We start from the raw sequence: 25,106 nt of genomic DNA on the forward strand, positions 1-25,106 counted from the left end.
ATTAACGACGACTTTTAATGTTTACTTGAAGCAGTTTAGCATAACAAATAATAGACATGTGACATTCTTCTACATATTAATGCAATTGATGGAATGTTACTTGTATGGTAAACAAACCAAGTGCGCATCCATTGTTTTTGTCTTGCTTTCTCATATTGTTATGATATGAGAGCTACAAACGATCAAACCTTTTCGAACCTTTCTAACTACCAAACTTGTTTTTCTTCTACAAATAGGTAGGTACTGCGTTACTAGTTTCATTAAACACATAATTAACTCCAATTTGTTTTTTTTATTTCTCTACTAGTAGCCAATAAATACATGCATCACGACGAGTCCTCAGATTATGAAATTGAAGTCATTTGTTTACGTAAAACTGACCGTGGTTGACCCTTATCACACCTGCTGAAAAGTGCAGGTAAAGCCAAAGGTGTACCTATCTCATTGCATCAGTAATAGTCTATTCACTCAGGTCTTGGGGATTCTTTTCATTTTGTCGTATTTCTTAATATCTTGTACATATTGATAATTTTAATAAGCTGCTGAAGGAGTTCCTCAGACATGAGGGACCGACCCAAGACAGAGAGAGATGTTTCCATAGAAGAAATCAATGAAAATGTACCAACGGCCTTTTCGCTCACTATTTCCTGTCCATCAACCCGACAGACGCTATTTGCTCCAAAGCCACTGATAAACACAGTGAGTCATCGTATAGAACATAATGGCGATACGTGAGCACAAGTGGTATCCGTATTCATCCGATACTGAATCAAATATGAATTATCGACAATCTTGGCTTAACATCCACTGAATTGACGAAGCGTGTTGATTTAGTTCGCGGCGTTTAATAAACATAGCAAATTGAAAGTGTTATCAAGTTATATAGTCAATCAACTTGATTCCTAGGCCGCCGTAGAACCTTGTCATTATGACATATTCGTTTATTATTATGCCTATGTTATTTAATAAGAATTGTCACAAATAAATAAAACTATTAATTAAGGTAAGGTTCCAGAGTGGCCCAGGAACCAAATTGGTATTTTGCTAATAGCATAAAATATCTAGACGTCTAAACAGAAAATTCCAAGCGCCTAAGTGTTTTTTTGGGGGTGGGGGACAGCTATATAAATGGTAAAGCATTTACATGATTAACTATAAGACACTAGTGGCACTACTCCTACTGATTAAAAGATAATCAAGAATAAAAATTTGATGAATCTCTTTATGTATCACGTTAATATTACTAGTGAAGTTTGTGAATTTTACAATATTTTTTTTTATTTCAATTTGACAGGTTAACGGGAATGAAAAAATACAGTGTATAAAATCAAACTCTCCTCGACACTGGACATAAGTACCAAAGATACGTCATAGCACAAAACTCAGTACGAGTACAAGCTCAGTACACTGTGAAATTTAGCAGATGTCATCGGCCCGTAAGATTTGTAGTCTGTCTTCGTCTACGGGGAAGTCCTGGGTAAAAAAAAAACAATATTATAACTGGTTCATCACTTAGATTAGAAAAATGCACATGTATTTTTTTTTAAACTGAACAAAAATTCACAAAGACAAAGCGCGTCTAAAAGCGCTCATAAATTGGGCAAGCATTTATATACTACCAATAAGTTATCCCGATATAGGTACCAATATTATAAATGTGAAAGTATCTCTGTTTGTCTGTTACCTTTTCAAGCTTTAACCACTGAACCGATTTAAACGAAATTTGGTATGGAGATAGTTGGAGTTCCGAAGAAGAACATAGGCTATTTTTTATCCCAGAAATATAGCGATAAGCGAAATCTACACAGACGGAGTCGCGGGCAACAGTTAGTTCATCGTATGTCATAGTGAATAAAATTCTTTTTTTATGAAAATAAATGTAATATGTACTTAACTACTACAGGAAAACGAAATATCATGAAAAAACTATTGTTAGTAGGTAAGTATGTCATCATAATGGTTACCAGTGACAAATTACTAATGACTTTCCGAATTGGGTGTCCAGACCACTCGATTGGTTATATACGATGGTATCAGGCAAGCAGCATATTTATTTGCCACGTGATAATAAGAAACTAATAGACAAATATAGTGCATTCGATGTTTGGGTGTTCAGTTGCAAGGAAACAGGGCCGCGTAGCGCGTGCCTTGAAGGCGTGGTTTGTGCAGATTTTATCGTAACACAGATCTCGTTCTAAAACTGGATATGACGCATTTTGAAGGCGTTGCTTGCGTTTTGGTTCGAAAATAGCCACAAATAAAAGTTTATTTAAAAATGGTCAATAATAATTGACGCATTATGCCACCGCTTTGCTCTGAAATCGTGTCAGATGCATCTGAACCATATGGGCGTAGAATTTGTGGGTAAAAAGCCCGTTTGGAGGAATCAATTTTTACTCGCCTAAATTCAATAGAATTTAGCAGAACTATTAGGTTAGGATAATACCTAATGCTACAAAAAAAATCTTGCCGTTTTATTATCTCAGCACTTTAGTTTATCAGGATAATGATTGCTTTAATAGGTTTTCCTCCCAGAGTATTAATCTTACCGACATGATTTCCCGGCAATGAGGGCGATGATTGTTCCTCTTTTCTTGGTATTTTTCTGAAAAAAATACTTAAAACCTAACATATTTTACAGCAGGTACTTATAACAAAAAAAAATACGACCAATACAACATGTAGCAATATTTATAACGTCGTTACAAAAAAATTTTTTACCGCAGAATTAATATTACACGTTACTACGAGTATTATCACAACCTTTATGGCAAATCGCAGCGCTGATTTTCAATGTAGCACCCTTTCATGAATTGTCGTCTCTCTGTGTGTCGGTCAGTCTGTCTCTGTTTAATTATGGCTTCACAATTCTCTATGATCTTAGTAGAGCCACTGAACAAGTTGGTTTTAAAAGTTAACATGGACAAAACGAAGATTATGTCCAACATCCAAGATAATTATCTATTTTTGGGTGATATGGAATGGACCTCCGAAAAGTACCTAACGCCTGAATCAATAAATTAGGTATTTATAATGCTGAGACAAAAATGTATTGGCAGTGCATGTAGAAGACATTGGCTAGATTATCACAAAGTGGATGGGGCATCCTTTCCCGAAATTTAAACTGAAGTTTATAATAAAATAGCCACTTGTGATACATCTAGGTCTTTGACACGGCCGTCTGACGTAACCTAGACTCACGCTATTGAACTCATTGAGGCTGGATCGGAGCAGGATGACTGATTGTGATTGGTTTGTGCCGATTATCTGGCCGTGTCTGCCTCGAGTCACATTGTGGCGAATAGATAACCGACGCAGATAACGGCAATGAGATCATGTATCGATTTATCTGTCTTTCTGTTATGATTGAATACGACGTTTACTTCAAGCTCGGAGTTTGTGAACCTACCAGCCGTAGGAAGTCTACTGTTGTATATAGGCCTCCCCCATAGACCTTTAGTTGCCTCGGTTACAAGCGGCTTGCATCCACCGTGAACCCGCGACTTCAAAACTACAAAATGAACAGTACAAAATTGAAAAAAACGAACACGTATTTTTTATACGCTCATTACTTTCGCAATTAGTTATTCGTACTAATCCATCCTACGACTATTATAAATGCGAAAGTTTGGGAGTGTACGATGAGTGTGCTTTCTAAGCACTCATTCACGCTAAAAGGGTTGGACGGTATTCTCATGAAAAATTGCAAATTCTCAAGAGTTAAGTTTAGAGATGTAAAATTACGACACCGATATAATTTTTGGGAGTCTAGAATGTACTGTAGTTATGGGGATGGGATCTTTGTGCTTTAACCTAATAATAGTTTACGTAACTAACTGCAGCTTACGGCTGGTATGTATATTTTATATAGCCTAAAAATTAAAGATTTTTGAAATATTTCCCTTGTTCTATTAAGCCTCTCTTTATGGAAAGTTTCATGATTTTATTATTTATTTATATACTGTTTAATTTATTACTATTGATACGGACCAAAATAACCCTTATACCTCGTAGTACCACCAATAAAGCTCAAGGAGTAAAACTAAAATGTTTTGAAGTACATATACTGGTAAAATACAAACTGTTACTTTAGTACTATGTCGCAGGTGTACTAACACATAAATTGACAGTATTTATGTAGGTTGTCCCACCCGTACCTCAATTAAACAACGAATAAATTTTCCAAACACGCAGCTTAGCAAGTTATAAATCCTTGGAATGTAGTAGATTTATAATTTCAAAGCAATTAGAATTAAATAAATGGCTCAATCGGTTTTAAGATTAGCTATTTCTTTTTAATTTGCTGTAAAGACACAGGGGTCCTCGAAATCACCAATAAGTACTTTCTTTATGTTGCATGTATAATTTGCAATAATTTGGTAGTCCTTAAGTATTTTTAACGTTTCCTGTTCATCAAAGTGCCGGGATGTTTATCCTTTTTTGGCAAGGACACTACCAGCCGCATATCGGTAGTGCCGTTTATAATTAACGACACTACACAGCCTTCTTAATTTCAAAGTAAAAGTAGACTTCTTAATTTCTAAGTAAGTAGCTCTTTGAGCTTCTAATTATTGTCAGTCATCGAATCTACTTTATCGGTCTTATCTTAACCTACGGTTTCATCGTATTATCTACATAGCATACATCTCACTGCTTGATACTGAACCTTTTTACACAGAAGTAAGAATTATGCCCTGCGTACTCGTTAACATTTTCCTCTAACTAAAAGATAATTTAATTATGCAAATGAATTATGGTTACAATTTGAATCGCTCTTTTTATGGGCTTACTTCCTCTCTGGCTAAAACTTACGTAATGTTTCCATGGGTGGTCGTCACCGAATGAGGTGAATTACTTTTTGTCACGGGGCAAAAAGTATGCTCTCTTTTTAATTGGGCCACGTGTAATGTCGTCATTTATGGTGAAAAACTATGGTGATGTCATCTACTGATTTGGACCGGCGAGGACTTTAGAACGTGATTCTTTATTAAATCCTTTGTCTAATGTAAATGTCGTAAGTCGTGTCCATTCCTATGTCAATCAATATTTGTGTTTCTGTCAAAGAAGATTCGGATTTACAGAAGTATAACAAGTAGCTTAATTCTATCCCGGAATGGGTAGTGCCGCAAGCTTTTAAAATATATTATTATATTTTTTTATATTTATAAATAATTATGACCGCCTATTATGATAGTAAATTACCAAATTAGGGTAATACTGAACATAGAATATATGTACTAAGTATATATAGGTAAGTCATATTAAATGATAATATATCGGATAAGTCACCTCTGCAATCGAGTTTAGCTCAACATGTTTCGGGCTAATCCGTAACCCTTCATCTGGGATCAATGCGACTCGGCGGCTGCTGCAACACGCGCACTGGCGCGCCACCGCTCTAGTAGATTTAGGGGCTGTTTCACCATCCATTGATTAGTGTTAACTGATGGTTAAATGTGATGCCGTCTCCGTCTATTCGAACAAAAGATATAGAGACGGAATCACATTTAACCTTCAGTTACCACCACGTTAACACTAATCAATGGATGGTGAAATAGCCCCTTAAGATTAGATACCGTGGCTACCTTTCCGCTTTATCATGAGATAGTTTCACTGTACCAGATTATTTTCACTGTCACCAGACTTACATAACTGAGTATACTAAATTTCACATCAATCTGACCACTGCAAGTGGATCAAATTGGACTTCTAAGATCTGAACACTAAGTACAGGTGAAAATAAACAAAAACTTGTAATAAGTTTTTGTTTAAACTTACATTTTTAAAACAAGATTTTTTGCTGACTGTACTTTTTGTTGACTGTACTTGTATTGTCACCCAAACTACATTTGCATAGGTACCAAATTTCAAGTCGATGCCATTAACCGTTGAAGAGTTCCATCCTGAGGAGACGATCCTGGCTGTACTACCAGGATGTCACTACTAGATTATAGTGTTGTCACGCGATCTACATAAGTATTCCTAATTTCAAGTCAATCTGGCACGATTTGATTACAGACAGACAGACAGACAGACAACGGGACACGTGAAACTAATTAAAAGCTTGTAAATAAAGGCTAGTAATAAGAATACTAGATAAGCCATCGTTTGAATTTTCTTTGAGAACCTACATCTGCAGCCTGTCCTGTTATTAATGCGCACGCGTTTTTAATCATTGTGTTTCTCATAGGTTATTAAAGGTACCTACTCACTGAGCTATAAACTTTGTTATAAACTCATCATCATGATACTGCGTTGGAACAATAAATTTTTATTTGGCTTTTTAGCCACATTTACAAGAACCTCGCGCTTATACCACGCGTGACATTGTATACTCCAGTTATTATTAAGTTCTATGGGTTTCTGATTGTGTACCATAGTTGGCGACTGACGTACGAGAACGTACTACTATTGTAAAAGGTACCTACCTAGTCATCCGTTAAGCTTGCAAATATAGCCTAATTTGAATGCCTGAAATATGGAACAAAATCACCTGCCATGTTAGTAAATTGAAATTTTCCGTAACTTTTTCCGATTGCAATGCGGGGTGTTACCCTGCGTCACATGGCCATCGTGGTAGGTATTATCGCTTATGACTTCACCGGACAAAAACTCACGGCGGCCCGGTCCATTGAAGTCAACTTTAGATGGTGAGCGATAGACGACAGTCACGTAGGTACTTCCATGTTTCTGATAGTAGGGTTCCATAAAAAATTATATGAGTGAAATACGAGTGAAATACAAACACATGCTCAAAGTTTGTGAAACAATTGCTAGTATACGAGCAAGACAACCCTCGTAAAGCTGCAATTCCACCACTGTATGGCACTGTGCGGCGGTATCCAATCATTTGGCAATAAATATTCATATCAAACTACGTTTCGCGAACTTTTGTTTCACAAATTAATCGTTTTATAACACCACATTTTCGTCATTTGGCAAAACCTCGTTTATCAAATCGATATTTAGCAAAAAACGTTTAATAAAATGCATCATTTGGTATACACTTTATTAAGAATAATTAGAGGTGGCTGTAGCTCAGGTTAACTTGGTTACGAAATAGGTTAGGTTAGGTTAGAGCTGAAGACCCTGAGAAAAACTAACTTCTGCCAGTAAAATTGGTTAGGTTGGTTAGGTTAGAACTGCGACCCTAAGAAAAAACGAACTGCTGCCTGTACAGTAGTTTAGGTTAGAACTGCGACCTCAAGGAATGCGAAACAAAAACGAGCCACGAGAACTAACAATCTATCCTAACCCTACCAATTTAGACATGTTATGTAAATAGTTTATCAAATAATCATGTATATTACTGATGTTTTGTAAAATAACTATTTTGAAAAAAGACTTGTTTGGGTAACGGACATTTTTTAAACGATGATTTATCATAAGATATGTTTGTAAAGAAACACTTTATTGATGAATTAGTAGAACAATTAATAAAAGTTAGAATTTATTATTAAGTATAGATTAAATTAAATAAAATAATAATAATAAGAAGACAAAGAAAACTTACCTAAGAAACCTTAACTAAATATATCAATATGTTACTATAAAAATAAAAATTATAAAAAGAACACCCCGTCCAGAAAGATTCTGCACTGTGGCAAGTTTCCCATGATGCTGATGCCGCAATTATCCAGTGGGAAACAAGGTGCGATCCGCTGGGATAATAGCCTGTTTACCTTGGGGCGTTGATATCAAGCAGCGGTGGATGCGCGGACGAGATCAAGCGGCGCATGGCTATCACCAGGTCCGCCATGGATCGGCTCCGAAAAATATGGAAAAACAGAAATATCACAAAAGCCACTAAAATGCGACTTGTCAGGGCATTGGTGTTTCCCATATTTCTCTACGGTGCTGAGACGTGGACGTTACGAGAAAGCGAAAAGAAAAAGATAGACGTTTTAGAAATGTGGTGCTGGAGTAGAATGCTTGGCATATCCTGGACGCAATTCCGAACCAACATCGCAATCCTCCAAGAACTCGGCATCTTCCATCGTCCAATGTCGCATTCTCACTTTCTTTGGCCATATCAGACGTCGAGAGGACACATCTGTGGAAAGGCTTGTGGTTCAAGGAAAGGTTGAAGGCACGAGAGCACGCGGCAGATCACCCATGCATTGGACGGACCAAGTTAAAGCTGCACTCAACGGTCCACTCCACGAGTGTTCGAGAAGGGCTGCAGTGCGGGAGGAATGGCGACGTATTGTAAAGCTTGCCACCACCCCTGATGTGACGACCACGACCGCTCTGCCAAGAGTGTGACGACTAATAAGAAGAGGAGAGATTTGTGCTAGCAAAACCCTAATGTTCAGACCAGCAGTGACCCGAAAAGGCAGTGGTTTGGGCCATTCCCTTTCAGCAAAGGATAAAGGTACCCAAGGAGCCCGTATTCGCACCTCTGCGTTTTTCCTGCACACGTACAAAAAAAAACTATGGCGACTTAGTCACAGTTTCCAGGCTCGGTTTCTCTTGTCGTCTTCTAAGCTAAAATCAATGGCAATTTTCTTTTATTAAAACTATGCAGTTTTAAAGCGAAAAAGCTATTTAATACCTATTGATTACTTCCCTGGACTGCTTCAGTCACTAGAAGTTAAAGACCGTTGGCACCATGTCATATCGAGAAGACTATCGACTGGCGGAAGAAAGGGATAAGTGGCAATCACTCCGCCGACAAGAGTAGGTATCTTTTATGATGATGATAATTTGGGTAGAGTAGATACAAATGGGCGGTGCAACACAAATTTATTTGTGTGCTACTTGATAGACAGAACGGCGATACAAATCACTACATGGAAGATTTACCCAACGTGGTGACTAAGGGGAATTCATATGTTTTAGTCTAATGGAACATAATAGAGCTAAATTGTATGAATTCTTTGATTGTTACGTACGTATTTAGTAAGCGTCTATGAATAATGTTCTTTTTGTTGTAGAAAATTTTACACGTATAGACCATCTGTAGCTCCGTCCGCGATTTTTTTTTTTATTCGACTGGATGGCAAACGAGCAAGTGGGTCTCCTGATGGTAAGAAATCATCACCACCCATAAACATCTGCAACACCAGGGTATTGCAGATGCGTTGCCAACCTAGAGGCCTAAGATGGGATACCTCAAGTGCCAGTAATTTCACCGGCTGTCTTACTCTCCACGCCGAAACACAACAGTGCAAGCACTGCTGCTTCACGGCAGGATTAGCGAGCAAGATGGTGGTAGCAATCCGTGCGGACCTTGCACAAGGTCCTACCACCTGCAAAATGCGATTGGGTGACAAATGAAGTCTTGAAGTAATAAATAAGACTTCAAAAACATCAATATCCATACTAATATTATAAAAATGTGCTATATATAATATCCATACTATTTTTATATTTGTATTATTTTAAGTTCATGTTTGTCTTGATTGTACCAACCTACTAACACCTCTATGGATTCTGTCCGAAATAAATGGCTTATTATTATTATTATAAGTTTTTCCTTCTTTCACGTTGAAACGGGGCGACGAATCGACGTGATTTTTGGCATGGAGATAGTTTATGGGCCAGAGAGTGTCATAAACTACTTTTAATCCCGGAAAAATGTACAGTTCCCGAGGGAACAGCGCGCGATAACCGAATGCCACGCGGGTGAAGCCGCGGCCAAAATCTAGTATGTCGTAAAGTTGCAAATGAACAAGTAGGCCATCTGATGGTAAGTAAAGACCATCATTTGTGGCCACTCTAAGCTAAGCTAAGGTAGAATACCTCTTACGCCTGTAATTAACCGTCTGTGTCACTCCATGCATCACACACAACTGCGCAAGCACTACTGCTGGCGAGTAAATAAAATGGTGGTAGTAATCGATCTAGACGGACCTAGATTTGTGTAAGGACCTGATATGTTCCTGCCACCATTTTCAACACATGGTATAGGCGTATAGGTATTGTTTAAAAACTTGATCAGGAATAGATATCTTCCGTTAGTGTCAATACTGTCAATCGTGCGTTACGTTTGCTAGTAAACATGTCAGTTGCGAATGCAGCAAATAGGTAGTAAGCAGGCGGCTATTAGCACGCGTTAGTGGGCAACTAATTGGCAGATTTGAATCAAGTCAATAATATAAATCAATAAACCAATGCGAGATCGCGGGTGTATTCGGTTACTGCAAGCGCTAGATTCGGCGTCTGGATATTAACAAGTCAATCGCTGTAATTAGTGCGACGCGCGTCATCGTTGCAATTTACGCTTGTTCTTCGTAGATAACCGACTTTGTTTAGTTGACCGGCCGGATCTAGTAGTCAGTGACCCTTACTATTGGAGGTCTAAGATTGAAATTTTGTGAAGGACAGTCACTTATTGTGATGAATACGAATGTTTTGCTGTCAAGGATGTTCTGTATATTAAATAGACTTTATTTCAATCTACATATAAGTATGTATATCCATTGCTTAGTAATCATGGTATAGCTTTGCTGAGTTTTGGACAGGTCAAATGATATCTTTAGTCAATTAGGAAAAATATTTCGTTGTGACGTCCATACCAAATAAGTTTTTTAGGGTCAAATTATTGTCATCCGGATTATTCCCACGTCAAAGCTGGTCACAACGGAAATAGCTTATTTATTGTTTGGCGGATACCTTTATATTCACTTTTTTAACAAATATTTTTTCTAATTGTATTAAGATCCACATTAATGCAAATAAAAAACTTACATACTTAAAGTCAACAGCGAGCAAAAGTCAGCCAACATCTGCTCTGTATTAAATGTTTTGACTTCAGTAACGCCCAAAAAAACTGTAAGAATGGGTTATTTCAATTTAAACCCTTTCTGTGGTGCCCATGTACCCTAACTATGCTAGTTCATTTATTTCGAAAAAGATTACCAAATGAACTAAGAACTAATGGGGATAAATCCTAACTTATTATCCCACAATTTGTGACGTTATAGCTCAAGAATATACATCTTATTGCAATTGTTTATTTACGCCTTTTCATTTATAAAGTAACTATCGTGGACAGCACTGGCTATGTATTAATATACGTATCGAAGTTAAAAAGACGTAACTGCGAATAGTAACAAGGTTCGTGTTCAGTAAGATCTTATTTTATTCGTGAGTTTTATGTACCGCGTCACAATATTCGTGACTTCGCTATACAAGTGACAAGAGTAGGTGTGTTGTATAACTTTATTACAGGCTAGTTTAAGACAAATTTATTACAACCAGCTGACAGGGTCCTAATACCTACTACATTGATCTGTCTGATTATTCAGTTGGTAATTACTAACCGGGATTGAACATACGACCCCAAACAGAGACAGGTCAGTAAAAAAATATTGTTTTTTAAAGTAAAGTGCTAATAGTAATAAGTTTTTAATACATGCTTCTCCTGCTGATTTCGCTATCATTGTCATCCAAAATTTTCGTACCAAATACGTCGATGCCATTAACCGTTGAGGAGCTCCGTCTTTCAGAGATTATCCTGGCTGAGCCCAAGCTCACTATCAGATTATCGTATTGTCACCAGATTACATAAGTATGCTAATTTCAAATCAATTCGACAAATCAATTGCGTCAACTTTGACTTGCAAAATTTAACACGCACTTACTGACATTGGTACCTACATACATTGCAAGTTAAATAAAAGCTCGTAAAACTGTTAATATTTAGTAGCATTTTAACCATACCAACGTCATTGATATCTAGTGACATAACAGTGACACGAAAACCTTATTTGAGAATTTTTCCCCATTATTAATATAATAATAAATACCTACGTTACTAATGTTTCATATGCAACAAAACAATAGGTAAGTACATGACACATTGGCGCTATGGGTGTGTACATTACCTCATAATTAATAATAGAAATCAATATGAGCTGAGTTAATTGATCTAAGCACTTCCTCATTCGTCATGTCAAGAAATAAAAACACAAGGCGAAATGCATACCTCAGTGTAACGTCAGTGATACAGCAGTAATAGCGTAATAGACTTGCAATTTGGTTCGTCATTGATTTAGACTATGCACCTCTGCAATTAAGCGCTTGCATCTAAAAATAGCTTGATTTGCCCAGCAGTGGGACATTACAGGCTAATTAAAAGAAATATTTTTTTTGCTTTTAAGTTTCAACACATTCTATAGACTTGGCATCACTCCTATTAGATACCTAGATCCAGGAGTCATTTATTAGGGAAACATATGTAGAGTTGTGTTAAATGTTTCTTACTTTATTCGTTCACTCTGGCATTACGCGTAGGTATATATAAATTAGTTCGGATAAGTATATCAAAAAACCTACGTAATTGTCGGCTCCATTTTTCCTTCTGTCTATGAAGAGTGTGTAATTAAAGTATTCTTTCCTTAACTTATCATGGGAAATAACCTCTGACGCACCAGGAAGTGAAATAGAATTAACAATTACAAAATTAATAAGGTAAAACGAACGGACGTTAAACGAATAGGTAGGTACTTAACCAGGCTCGTGCCTCAAATACATGCGATCTATACGAACTTTTTGTCAACTACCCTAGGTGTGTAATATAGTGCCACATAACATAATTCTAGTTTCCAGTCATTTCCGCCTATTTTAGTGCGACCGTATAGATTGTATGTCATGACGCAGTTGTTATTCGGGCCACTCGCGAGACGACTGTAAAACAATCTCGTAACTTCCCTGGCGCCACTTTACAATGTGTCTTTATGATCTTTTAACTTTCAACTACTTATTATTGTCTCATTTCAATAAACATAAGTACTAATTAGAGTTATCTCGGATAGCACAATCACGGCAAACGATTTCGCCTTGATAATTGTTGAGATGGTTTGATGCGTTCTTAATTGGTAACGGTCGTTTAGCGCGAATACGTAGTTCGAGACGATTGTGCGCTGTTAGTACACACGACATACATGATTAGTTGGTTACACTCTTATTAGTCCCTCCACTGTTTTATTACTTTTTTGATTCCTCCTCCAACCTGGCTACCTCGCGACGCGACCATACGTGCATGCCGGCTGCGTCTATGCTTTAGGTATCATCAGCCAAATATGTGGTTAACCACCCTAAAGTTGATAATCGTTTGCATGTCATAAAACAATAATGCCAATAGACGTGCCTGTCAACTTGAAAGTTTGACTTTAGCGACATAATAGACCACTTATTTGGCTGATGGTACATGTAAGTATGTCTTCGTCCACATCAAGTTTAAGGATCAAAAAACTATAGCGAATATGTTAATTTATTCTTAAAGTCTGTTTTTATCTTATCAACAAAGATGACAAATCGAAGTCGCGGATACTCGCGGACAAGCTTGTAAGCTCAAAGTAGGTAGGGTCAGCATCAAAAGTAGCTACACACTTTTGTACAACACAAAATAACTAACAGTATATTAACACATTTTATTTCTGAGAAAACAATTAAATTGATTACAAGTACAGTATTAAAGATTGTCCACGATAAAATCCGAGCATGCCTGATCTGGTGTATCTTTGTAATGAATGTTAATTTTCAAGCAGCACTTTTTTAAGTAATTAGTGGTTATGAAACTGCATAATAAAAATGTAATCATAATAAAAAGTTAGGGCGTCTGTGAGTTTTAGCTTTATAATTAGACTGTGCCTAAATTATTTTGTACAGCGTCTTCTGACGGTCTTTTCTTGGTTTTTATGTAAAGTTTATATATATATTTAAATTGGACTATCCACTTTATAGCTTACAACATTGTCTTTTCACGACAGTTAATAAATTTTTCGAATTGACTTCAGATTAAGGTAGTTTGGAAGTGTTATAACTTTGGTGAATTTGCCTTTTTGACAGAAAAATGCCTCCCATAAAAAAACTACTTCTGGTGCTTGGATTATAAAGTTTTCCCGACTCCCTCAAGTAGAAAACATTTACATCATGATTTTTATTGAAAAAATAATATTCTAATGAGCGTAAAACAGCTTGTGAAAATATAAATAAGTACAATACAAAATATAAATACAAAAAACGTTGTACAGAGCAATTTAGGCACAGTGAAATACATAAAGCTAAAACTCACAGACGCTATAACATTTTATTGTGATTGTATTTTTATTATGTAGTTTCATAACCACTAACTATTACAAAAAAGTGCTGCTTGAAAATTGGCATTTCATTTAATTACAAAGATACACCAGATCAGGCATGCCCGGATTTTATCGTGGAGAGTCTTTAAGTAAGTAATTATAAATATTATTGTAACTTGATTTATTTTAAGTTTCGATCTAAAATTAAAAATCGTAGTTTAGATGTAAATATTATGATAATATTTACCTAGGTACTCGACGACCAGCCGGAATTTTATTTTAGTAATTTTTAGTTCTTAATCCAGGATTGTTGACGAACTTTACATTGTTCTTTACTATGATATATCTACGAAATATTGTCTTTGCCTTGTTTTCAGTGAAAAAAAGTTAATCAGTTTGTAAGTTTGTTTGTTTATTACTTCATCACATCTGAAGCACTGAACCGATTTAGATGAAATTCGGTATAGGTACAGATATATTGAGTCCCGGAGAAGGATGTAGGATAGTCTTTATCTCGGAAAATTGAATAGTTCCCGCGGGATAGCGATAAAAGGATTCTGCGCGGACGGAGTCGCGGGCAACGGCTAGTAAGGAATAAAACTAATACCAATTTAATTCTCGGCTATTGTCACAAACCTGGTAAGATTTATTACTGAATGCAACACTAAAGTCAAACTTTAATAAAACTCTACCTAAAACTTTACAGAACAATCAAATTCTTACCTTCAACAATCATATCCAACAGCCAAGTGCCAGAACAAACCACATTGTCGCTCTTGCATATAACTTTTGTCAAAGTACTTTATTAACTTTCTATCTTATTCGGCGTAAGGTATTCGCGTTCCCACGGGAGACACGACCGCTTTAGGCAATGGATGGACTGCAGACTATCCTGGGCACTTCGGAGATCTGTGCCGAATGTCTGGCGGCAAACTGAATGAGAACCGACAGTATAGGTCTTGGGTGATACGAAAACGAAGTATGTACTAATACTACGGACACCATCGTTCATTTGTAAACTATTTTGAAAAAAAGTTTGAATTATTATTGAATTATATTTAATTATTTTTAGACGACCGTATGACCAAGTGGTTAGAGAACCTGACTACGAAGCTTGAGGTCCCGGGTTCGATTCCCGGCCGGGGCAGATATTTGTATGAATAATACGAATGTTTGTTCTCGGGTCTTGGATGTTTAATATGTATTTATCTATATAAGTATGTTTATCCGTTGCCTAGTATTTATGGTACAAGCTTTGCTTAGTTTGGGACTAGGTCAATATGTGTCAAGTGTCCCATGATATTTATTTATTTATTTATTATCATACAATACGGCAGATGTTCCACCGCAAGTTGTTTCTAAACTATAGTTCGCGACTGTACTTGAATTTAAGCAATGGTGTTGCTACTAAGCTGTGTACACTTCAAATTAGGTGATACAATACAAGAGGACGACAATATTACGGAGCCGTTCAAAAACATTTCAACACGTACTTGATAGTCTGATATAAGCAGACTAAATAATTAAAACATATAAATAAATAAATATCACGGGACAATTCACACCAATTGACCTAGTTAGTCCCAAAGTAAGCCTAGCAAAGCTTGTGTTATGGGTACTAACCAACGGATAAATATAATTATATAAGATAGATACATACTTAAATACATATTAAACATCCAAGACCCGAGAACAAACATTTGTATTTTTCATACAAATATCTGCCCCATTTACGTTTTTAAACTTGGAATAATTTCGTACAAAATACGAATTCCTTAGAAAAATATTACTTAATTTTTTCGCAATGGCTACGGAACCCTATTTCGGGCGTGTCCGACACGCTCTTGGCCGGTTTTTTATTTCTATTACACTGTATAGTTTATTCGAAGAAGCAATGTAAAGCATCGTTTTTGATGTTTATAGAGTGACAGGCGACTTCAAATTCGGCTCTAGTATTACGTACATTGATAATACTTTTTGTAGAAAAAAAGGAAAATTTAAACTTTTTCATTATTTTTCAAACTTGCTTAACTCTGTCGCTGATATCGTTTAGTAGTTTGACAAGGAGGTACTATCTATATTTTAATTATTTGCTCCTGTTAAAGGGCCCACCCGGAATAAGTTTTGAATACATAGTAGACATTTATCATATTATTATTGGACTTAAAAATATCAATCACGTAATTTGAACTCATTTCATTTTTCTTTTTTTTTAATAAAATTGATGTGGTTATTTCATTTCCTTCAGTAAATGTAAATAAAATTAACCGTTGCACGATGAACATGATTGAACTGTGATTTGCTTTACAATTCTCACAATGGTGACCGCACAACGTTTTGTAGCGTCCGACAACAGAATCCAATTTAATTCTGGTTAAGTACCACCGTGCAAAATTAAATGATCATTTTAAAATCAGTTCAACCTCTGTGGTTTAGGTATAAGTTTTACTGTAATGGAAAGGCCATTCAGGGTTCACCACTTATTTTTCATCACACTTGCTCGTAAACAGTGTCGTAACATGCAGGCTACCTTGGTTGCAACCCCCCAAATAAAACCCTCGACCTTAATGTGCTTGTCATGAAGCCCGTGGTCGGTAAATGAGTCATTGCCCGTACACATTGTCTTGTCATGAAGCCCAAGGTCGGTAAATGAGTCAGTGCCCGTACTGATGGTGCTGCGCGCGCTGCTGCAGGACTACATGGACCACATGCACAGCACACGCACGTTGCGGCGCATGCCGAGGGAGGTTGAGGGCGACGCTGCCAAGAGCACTGCCTAAGGTATCGCCAATATTTGGAAGAATTAAATTTTTTCTTTTACAAATATAAAATTTTACTTGCAAATGTGATGAAAAACATTGTATGTCGCACGGGCGGTACTAGAATTACGAACATCGACTCATTAAAGCCCTCAGTCTTCGACTTCGGGCTTCTAATAGACTCTCGTTCGTAATTCCTTATTTACCGCCCTTAAGACACAATGTACTATAATTTTGTATCAGATATAGGTACGACTTGATGCATTGTCTGTTTGTTTTAGCCGAACAAAAAGGGACGGCATCATATTTTTATCTGTCACATTAAATGTATCAATGAGTGATGAAATAGGGCATTGCAGAATTTGTGAAGAGTTAGAAATCAACTAAAAGTAGAACAACTGACAGCAAAATATTCAAAACATTCAGCGAAATATTTTAAACAATTGAGGTATTGGAAAATCCTACTAATATTAAAAATGTGAAAGTTTGTGAGTGAGTGAGTGAGTGAGTAGTAAAAAATCCGGCCAAGAGCGTGTCGTACACGCCCAGGATAGGATTCCGTAGCCATTACGAAAAAATCAAATTATATTTTACTAAGGATTTCGTATTGTGTACTGAATCTTCCAAGTTTAGGTATATTTTATACCTTAGGCTGCTATTTACTCTTAAACTAAGTACTAATAATTCTCAAGCAATCTTAGCCGCTATAATTTTCCCTGTAAATTTGATATATTTACTTACCATTCTGAATTTTTTCAAATTTCTCCACCCAATGAAAATTTGCACTTTCAATTTATTGAATCAGGCGTTACTTTGCGGAGGTCCATATCAATGAAAAAAGAATTTCCTGCTTCCCGCGACCTTACGATAGCTAAGCTTATGCAAAATAATGCGTGTATCATGGACAGTTCCGATCCGACCTTCAAATAGCGAACCTACTGTGTAAAGTTGTGTTAAATACTTGTGATGTATACACATTGTAAATCAAAAAATACCTCGTTGAGTTTCTTGCCGGATTCTTCTCAACAGAGGTTTTTCCGAACCACATTCATAAGTGCTTGTTGTAGCCTAAATTGAATAAAGATATTTTGACTTTCACTTTGACTTTGACTTTCGAACTCAACCAGATCTTCAGATTAACACAACCGTACACCACGCAACGCATTATTTTAGTTCATTGCACTTTAAAGTTTAATATTTCGCAAACAGATCACTGAATAAATAAAAATTATCTTCGCAACCCCCCAATGGTTTTAAAAGGCCTATCCAACGATACCCCACAATATAGGGTTAGTCGAGAAAAAAAATCACCCCCACCTTACGTCTATGGGAGGTACTCTAAAAATATTTTTTTAACTTTTTTATTGTACCACTGTCGCCGTGACTGATATGTATATTGTATATTCATGTCAAATTACAGCTTTCTAGTACTAACAGTCTCTGAGCTTACCCGCGGACAGACAGCCAGACAGACGGACAGACATGGCGAAACTATAAGGGTTCCTAGTTGAATACGGAACCCTAAAAAGGTTGTGGTCACAGCCACTTAAAAATCGGCCAAGTGCGAGTCGGAGTACAAACTCGCTCATGAACAATCATGACTCATGCATGAACGACTTTTGAATGTGTATCGTTACTAGTCTATTTGGGTTGTGGGCATGCCCATCGTGCCCACAGCGGTGGATCCGCAGCCATCGCCATTCATATCTCTTTCGAGCCATAAGGTGCTATTAACAAAAGAGTTTTCTCAAACATGCTATGTAATGTTTATGTTGTGTTCCTTAAAACAGGCTTCAAAATATACTGTTGCAGGCCTAGGCCTGCAAGACAACAGTCTTTTGTTTTAATGCAAAACGTCAAATATCCACGATAAAGGCCATTATACACGATTTGAAATTAATAATCTGAATTGCTGTGGTTCATTTATTAGTTACTGAATAATTTCACAGGACCATGAATATTCTATAGGTAAATATATAAATATTGCCGACGCGTTTTACGTCAAATTACAGTTTAATTTAAATAATAAAGTATTAATGTAGCTGATTAAATGGGCTGCAGTTCGTGTATATGGCCCTAAAAACCGAACAGAACACTATAAAAAAGGCAGAAATATTGACAAGTGTCATTGTCTTTTTTTTTTTGATTGACTGGACTTGGGCTTTAGCCACTTTCAAGTAAATACCATTGTCATTTCAAGTTTCATTTAAAAACGTGATACGTGATTTTTTATTTTTGCAGCCCGTTATATCTACATGTTTTAAACCAATTAGATTTTTTTGGAATTACGTTTTAAAAATTCATGTTAGAATGAAATAAACACTTATATAGATGGTATTTATAATTTGAGTCTGGTACAATTTTAGTTGTCTTACGAATAAAACATTGATTTCTAGGAGTTTTTATTTATTTTAGTGCCTGTTTAAGAAAAGCACTATACAAGCCTCGGCGTGAAAGAACATGCCAGCCTCGTATACCTATCCTTTCTATATATGTATAGACTCGGCCTGCAAGCCTTTCTTTCCCGGCCTCTGCAGTAATGTACTATTGTTAATGTTCTTTTAACGAATACTATCTCGTGATTGAGTAACGACCAAATACACTTTCCAGGCAGGCGCCGGCGCCGCCGCCCACGCGGTCAGGTCATCGTAGGTGCTGACAAACTACGTAAATTAGATGAGCGTTCTTAATCAGAATGTGTGGTGACACCAATAATAGGCTTTTGTTGTGTTGTCGCGTGAAAATGTATAAAAATAGACGAACAATAAATACACGCAAAATAAGAATCCAATGGTAGGTACCTAATGTGTGACAAATATTCAATACTAGCTGTTGCCCGTAACTTCATCCGCGTAGAATTCGTTTATCACTATCCGGCGGGAACTATGCAATTTTCCGGGATAAAAACTATCCTTTGTCCTTCCCCGGGACTCAAACTATCTGTATACCGAATTCTATCTGAAGCGAGTCAGCGGTTTAGACGTGTAGATGTAACAAACAAATAAATAAATAAACAAACAGACTTACAAACTTAGTGCGATTGTGCTTCGATCGACTTTTTTTCGTTAACTTCTAAAGCGAACCTATACCTACTACTATTGAGCTAAGCTAGTCTTCCTTTTAAAAACTTCTCTATTTTCTAATTCTATCTAAGGATTTTGTTTGCGGCAAAAACGGGTTACAGTGCGGCGAAGATCTTATTAAAGTGGCAAAAAACGGAACTAATGGGGCTATCTTGCAAAACTTTTTAAAGTTCGCTGTGAAGTCGCTGTTTGTATGTCTTGTTCGTAAATTTTAGTTTGTTATTTGAGATTAAAGTTCTAAAAAAAGTTTTAGTAAAATAAATTATAGAAAGTAAGCACCCTCGTGCAAACTTCACCCACTTTTATTAAGATCTTTGTGGCACTGTATAGTCGAATGCAAAAAAATATATACACCCACAGCGTCAAAATATGTATACATCGACCTTATTTGTTTAGTGGCATTAAGGTGTATAGATATTTTTGACGTCTTGGTAACGTATATAAATTTATGCTTTTGACCGTACACTACGCAATTTACGTGTTTATGTCCTGTACTGTCAGTATGTATGTTCTTCTTTGCATTGTATGTACTCATTGTTATAATGTATAGGAGTAGGTACCTAAATATATCATCTGTACTTAGCGTGGTCCTTTAAACTACGTAGATGTATTCTTACCCATGTGATAAAGAGAGATTATTTTTATTTCTAAAAGGTCTGAATTGCTAAGCAGTCAGATTATTTTTGCACTAGACTTACTAGGACGAGGAGCTTTTTCGTTGATTCAAGACAAAATTAACTCGCACTTTTGTCTTTAATAATTTATGGATTCTATTATGTGATTATAAATGTTATTATTTTTATTTCTCCTAGTCTAGAATCAACCAATATGATAAGTTAGGTCAGTTATATATACGTTCCATTGGTAATCAATCAACGCATGCAGCGGGTATTGATTCCGTGTGTTGGAGCGGCGGGCGCAGTTCGCACGGTGCTTTCTCTATTTTTACTCTGACCGCAAAATATCATCTCCATCGACTAGCGTCTCGACACCGACGGCTTGGGCTGACGTTATTTGGAAGGAACCAACAGCCAGTCGATACTTCTTCAGTGGCCGCAGAGACACAAACGCATATTCACGTTAAAATACTTGAAAAATATTGCCAAGGCGTCGAATCGTCCTAAAGTCACGGAAGCATAATAAGTATTTTCACTTCGAAAAATAACTCTTAGAGGTCGAAATGGGTTAATATTTTTTTCTCAAACATACTATGTAATGTATGGTGTGTTCCTTAAAACAGGCTTCAAAATATACTGTTGCAGGCCTAGGCCTGCAAGACAACAGTCTTTTGTTTCAATGCAAAACGTCAATACACGACTTGAAATTAATAATCTGAATTTCTATGGATCATTTATTAGTTACTGAATAAATTCACAGGACTATGAATATTCTATAAATATTGCCGACGCGTTTTACGTCAAAGTACAATTTAATTTACATAGTAAAGTATTAATGTATAGCTGAAAAATGGGCTGTAGTTCGTGTAAGCCAAACTGCACACTATAAAAAAAGTTTTGGCGGGAAAATTTACAAGTGTCATTGTCTTTTTTTTATTGACTGGACTTGGGCTTTAGCCGCTTTGCAAGTAAGTGCGATTGTCATTTCAAAAGTTTCGTTTAAATACGTATTTTTTTTATTTTTGCAGGCCGTTATATCTACATGTTTTAGAGCAATTAGATTTTTTGGGATAATTTTAACGTTTTAAAAATTCATGTTAGAATGAAATAAACACTTATATACATATAGATGGTAGTTATAATTTGAGTATGGTACAATTTTAGTTTTCTTGCGAGTAAAACATTCCTTTCTAGGAGTTTTTTATTTATTTTAGTGTATGTTTTAGAAAAGCACTATACAAGCCTCGGCGTGAAAGAACATGCCAGCCTCGTATACCTATCCTTGTAAACCTATCTGCCTGCAAACCTTCTTTCCCGGCCTCTGCAGTAATTTACTATTATGGTGTGTGTTGATTTGTGTGGGAGTGTGTATGAGGGCGGGTTATGTATGAAAACAACTTATCGCCTAGACAAAGCTATTGTGCATGTGTACTCGTAGAGCAGTTATGTAACAAAGAGTGATTAAAAATAGATGAGTAAAGTAAAAAGTTACAACAGCAGTAAAAATGGTAAGTTCCTATCAATGAAAAAAATTAGAAAAGTTCGTTTAATATGTATAAAAGACACATAACACAATTGACAAACTTTGAGATACTTGTACAAAGGCCGATTAATAAAACCGTGAATTTTAAACATACCTACTTCGGTTCGATTTCACGCACTGAGTTTTTGCGGTAGCATAAGATATTTATTATGTAGGTAATCGTTTTTGGTTAAGTACCGTTTTGGTTAAGTAAGTTTACATTACAATATTATCTAATGTGATAATAATAATAATAAATGTAATCATGAAGACGACGTATGATACCTACAATAGAAAATTTTATAGCGCTGTACCACAGAATAGACAATAATAATAGTAGCTGCACCCAACGATGGACCATTGTACCCGAGCCGGGGGAAATCACTCCCAAGTGAATATCGAACACTTGGTGGGGAATACCGAACAAGATGCCATTATATGCTCATTAAAGGTAGGTAGCTAATCATCTTCATCTCGTAACATACCATGTCTAAACAAAGGCATAATTTATTGCCCTAATGTTGTTTGTTTGTTGGGAATAAAATACAATTTGATCAATCGACGCGTGCTTCATATTACGTAACACCGACCCTGTCTGAGGGAACAGTATTAAATGGTTTGCGGTATGCAAGTATGACGCACGCTTGCGAATACGCACTGCATATGAAAACTCCATTGCAGCCAACATACACACGTTACAGAACACTGGAAGTGAATTTCAAAGGTTTGTTCAGTGACATATCTCTAGAGTCAACCGTGGACCGCAGTGGTGACGGTGGTGTGGGCAGCGGGTCTGTGAAAGGATACAAATTCAGGACACATCAACTGCATTGTATTTTAATGAACGGCGCGTTTAAACCCGTGACGCACAAACAAAAGATCAGTTGTTACTGATAAACTGTTACACGAATTGAATAAATACTCGTACCAAATGAATGTGACCGCACGCATCACAGTTGTTATTGCCCGGTGAAGAATACATTCAATATCATTGCCAAAGCAAATGTAAATATACAATTTAACCGGAATATTTCAGCAGAAATTGAATTACCTACTGAATTAGATTAAATGCGGCAAACGACTTGCGCCAATCAGCCACCGACAGAAAAAGAGGATGAGAATTTAAAAATTGATCACCTCCAAAAATACTTGCACAATCCACTTATTGAAATTAGGAATTGAGTCTTCAAAACTTTTCTGTCTCCTGGAGGACAATTTGTCAATGTCAAGTAATTTTAAAACATGACGGTAAAATAATCCCTCTCTCATATCGGATTACTAGCCATTTATTATTTATTTATCAATAAAAAATTACAGCTTTACAGTAACAAAACCAATGCACTGTAAAATTCAAATTATACACAAAAAATGCAAAAATACATACGACTCAAGAAAAACAAATTGGCCAAGGGACTTCCATAATTGGCCAGGATATCATCAACCGGTGCCCTGAGTGCAACAGCCAAGCACTGCTCTTCCTCCGACCGCAAATCTAGGCCCAAGAGGAGGTTACTTCACAGCGTACCCTTGCCAATAAGCGCGATTAATTACAGACTTACGTAATTTATTATAGCTATTAAATAATGCAGTGATCAGTAAACAATATTTATAAACAATTACTCGGACGTAAGTATCGATTTACATTATGAATAAATAATTAATAATCGGTAAATATCTTAATACCTATAAGGTTGAATCACGATGTTAAAACTCGTGGTAAATTTCAAATGTAATTCTTGTATAAATTCCGTAAAATTCAGAGATGCGAGTCCGGGTACGAACCCACGGTCCTCTGCTTGAGAGATCCCCCTGTTGTCTAACTTTAGTACCTAGTCTCATAGGTCAAATCACTAAACGACCACAGCTTTTACCAAGGCTTTTACTAGACTATTTACCAAGGCTTGACAAATACTTTTTTTTAATTTTGATAAAAAAAACTTACAAAACTTTTTCTTGAGCAAGCGTATTGCTAATAAAAACAAATAAAACTTATTATGTTTGTATTTATTTTATGAAATAGGGTAGCAAACGTGCATGCACAAACCAACTACCAGATGATTGCTGATGCGTTGCCAGCTTAGAAGGCTAAGATAAGCCTTACCTATGTGCCAATAATTTCACCGGGTCTTACTCTCCATGCCGGCACAGCAACACAAGCAGTGCTGCTTGGCGGTAAAGCGAGTAAGTGCTGGTTATACAAAGTTTAACAATGATAAGTATTACCTACCCTTGTCAACGGAAGCCCACGCGCCCAAAAAGTGACGAAGACAATACGCCCCTCAATCAACACATATCATGATTTAAATGCAAAAGTCATTTTTTATCCCTCATAAATATTCAATTTGTCAAATTAGCATGACTTATTTTGACCGACTGCAATGTGGGTGTGACGAATTTTTTTGCATAAAAAATACGCACCGCAATAATTGTCAGCTTTATTTTATTCGAGCTCTTGCGCGCGACATCGCCTGTCCCATGAGAATTTGGCACATTACCGGGATAAAAAATGGCCTATAAATTATCAACAACGATAATATGTGGCGTTATCTGGGAAAAGGTACCTTGTTGTCGGTTCTAGTTTCCGAGATAATCGCGCTCAAAGTAAAATGTCGAAAAAAAACATTTTTTCCTTTTTTACTCTATATTAATAAGCAGGGTCTAAATTTTAATTTCACAGAGACACAAGTTTTTAAATCGATTTTTTATGAGTTAAAACATCCCTTTAAGTATAGTAAGAAAGGTACCTTATTGTCGGTGCCGCTCTTGAATGCTTTCTGTGCGCTCGGTATCGGTTTGGAAGACGTGTCGGACGTCGGTACTTTGTCGGCGCGTCATCATCATCATCATCATCCCAGCCTATACGTCCCACTGCTGGGCACAGGCCTCCTCTCATAATGAGAGAGCTAGTAGTTCCTACGCGGGCCCAGTGCGGTGCTTGTCGGCGCGTAAAAAACGTCAATCAGAATCATCATAAAATGCGTTTAATTAGAGTAAGGTAAATCATCAATAACTGGCCACCATTAGGCGGTAGCCAGTTAGGGCCTTATCACACTAGCGATTTGGGGGCGAGTTGAAAGCGATGCGAGCGCCCAGCG

At 36.6% G+C, this 25,106-nt stretch overlaps 1 protein-coding gene across 1 annotated transcript in view; it reads right to left on the reverse strand.

The window, feature by feature from the left end:
* The window catches only part of LOC141432045 (gremlin-2-like), a 32,864-nt gene extending 17,866 nt beyond the window's left edge, over positions 1–14,998 (reverse strand). The window contains exon 1 of the mRNA XM_074093413.1: positions 14,754–14,998. The gene's annotated coding sequence lies outside the window, so the exon portion shown is untranslated. The remainder of the gene's footprint in view (positions 1–14,753) is intronic.
* Positions 14,999–25,106: the final 10,108 nt, after the last annotated feature.

Source organism: Choristoneura fumiferana, chromosome 10, assembly GCF_025370935.1.
Source record: "Choristoneura fumiferana chromosome 10, NRCan_CFum_1, whole genome shotgun sequence".
Lineage (NCBI taxonomy): Eukaryota > Metazoa > Arthropoda > Insecta > Lepidoptera > Tortricidae > Choristoneura > Choristoneura fumiferana.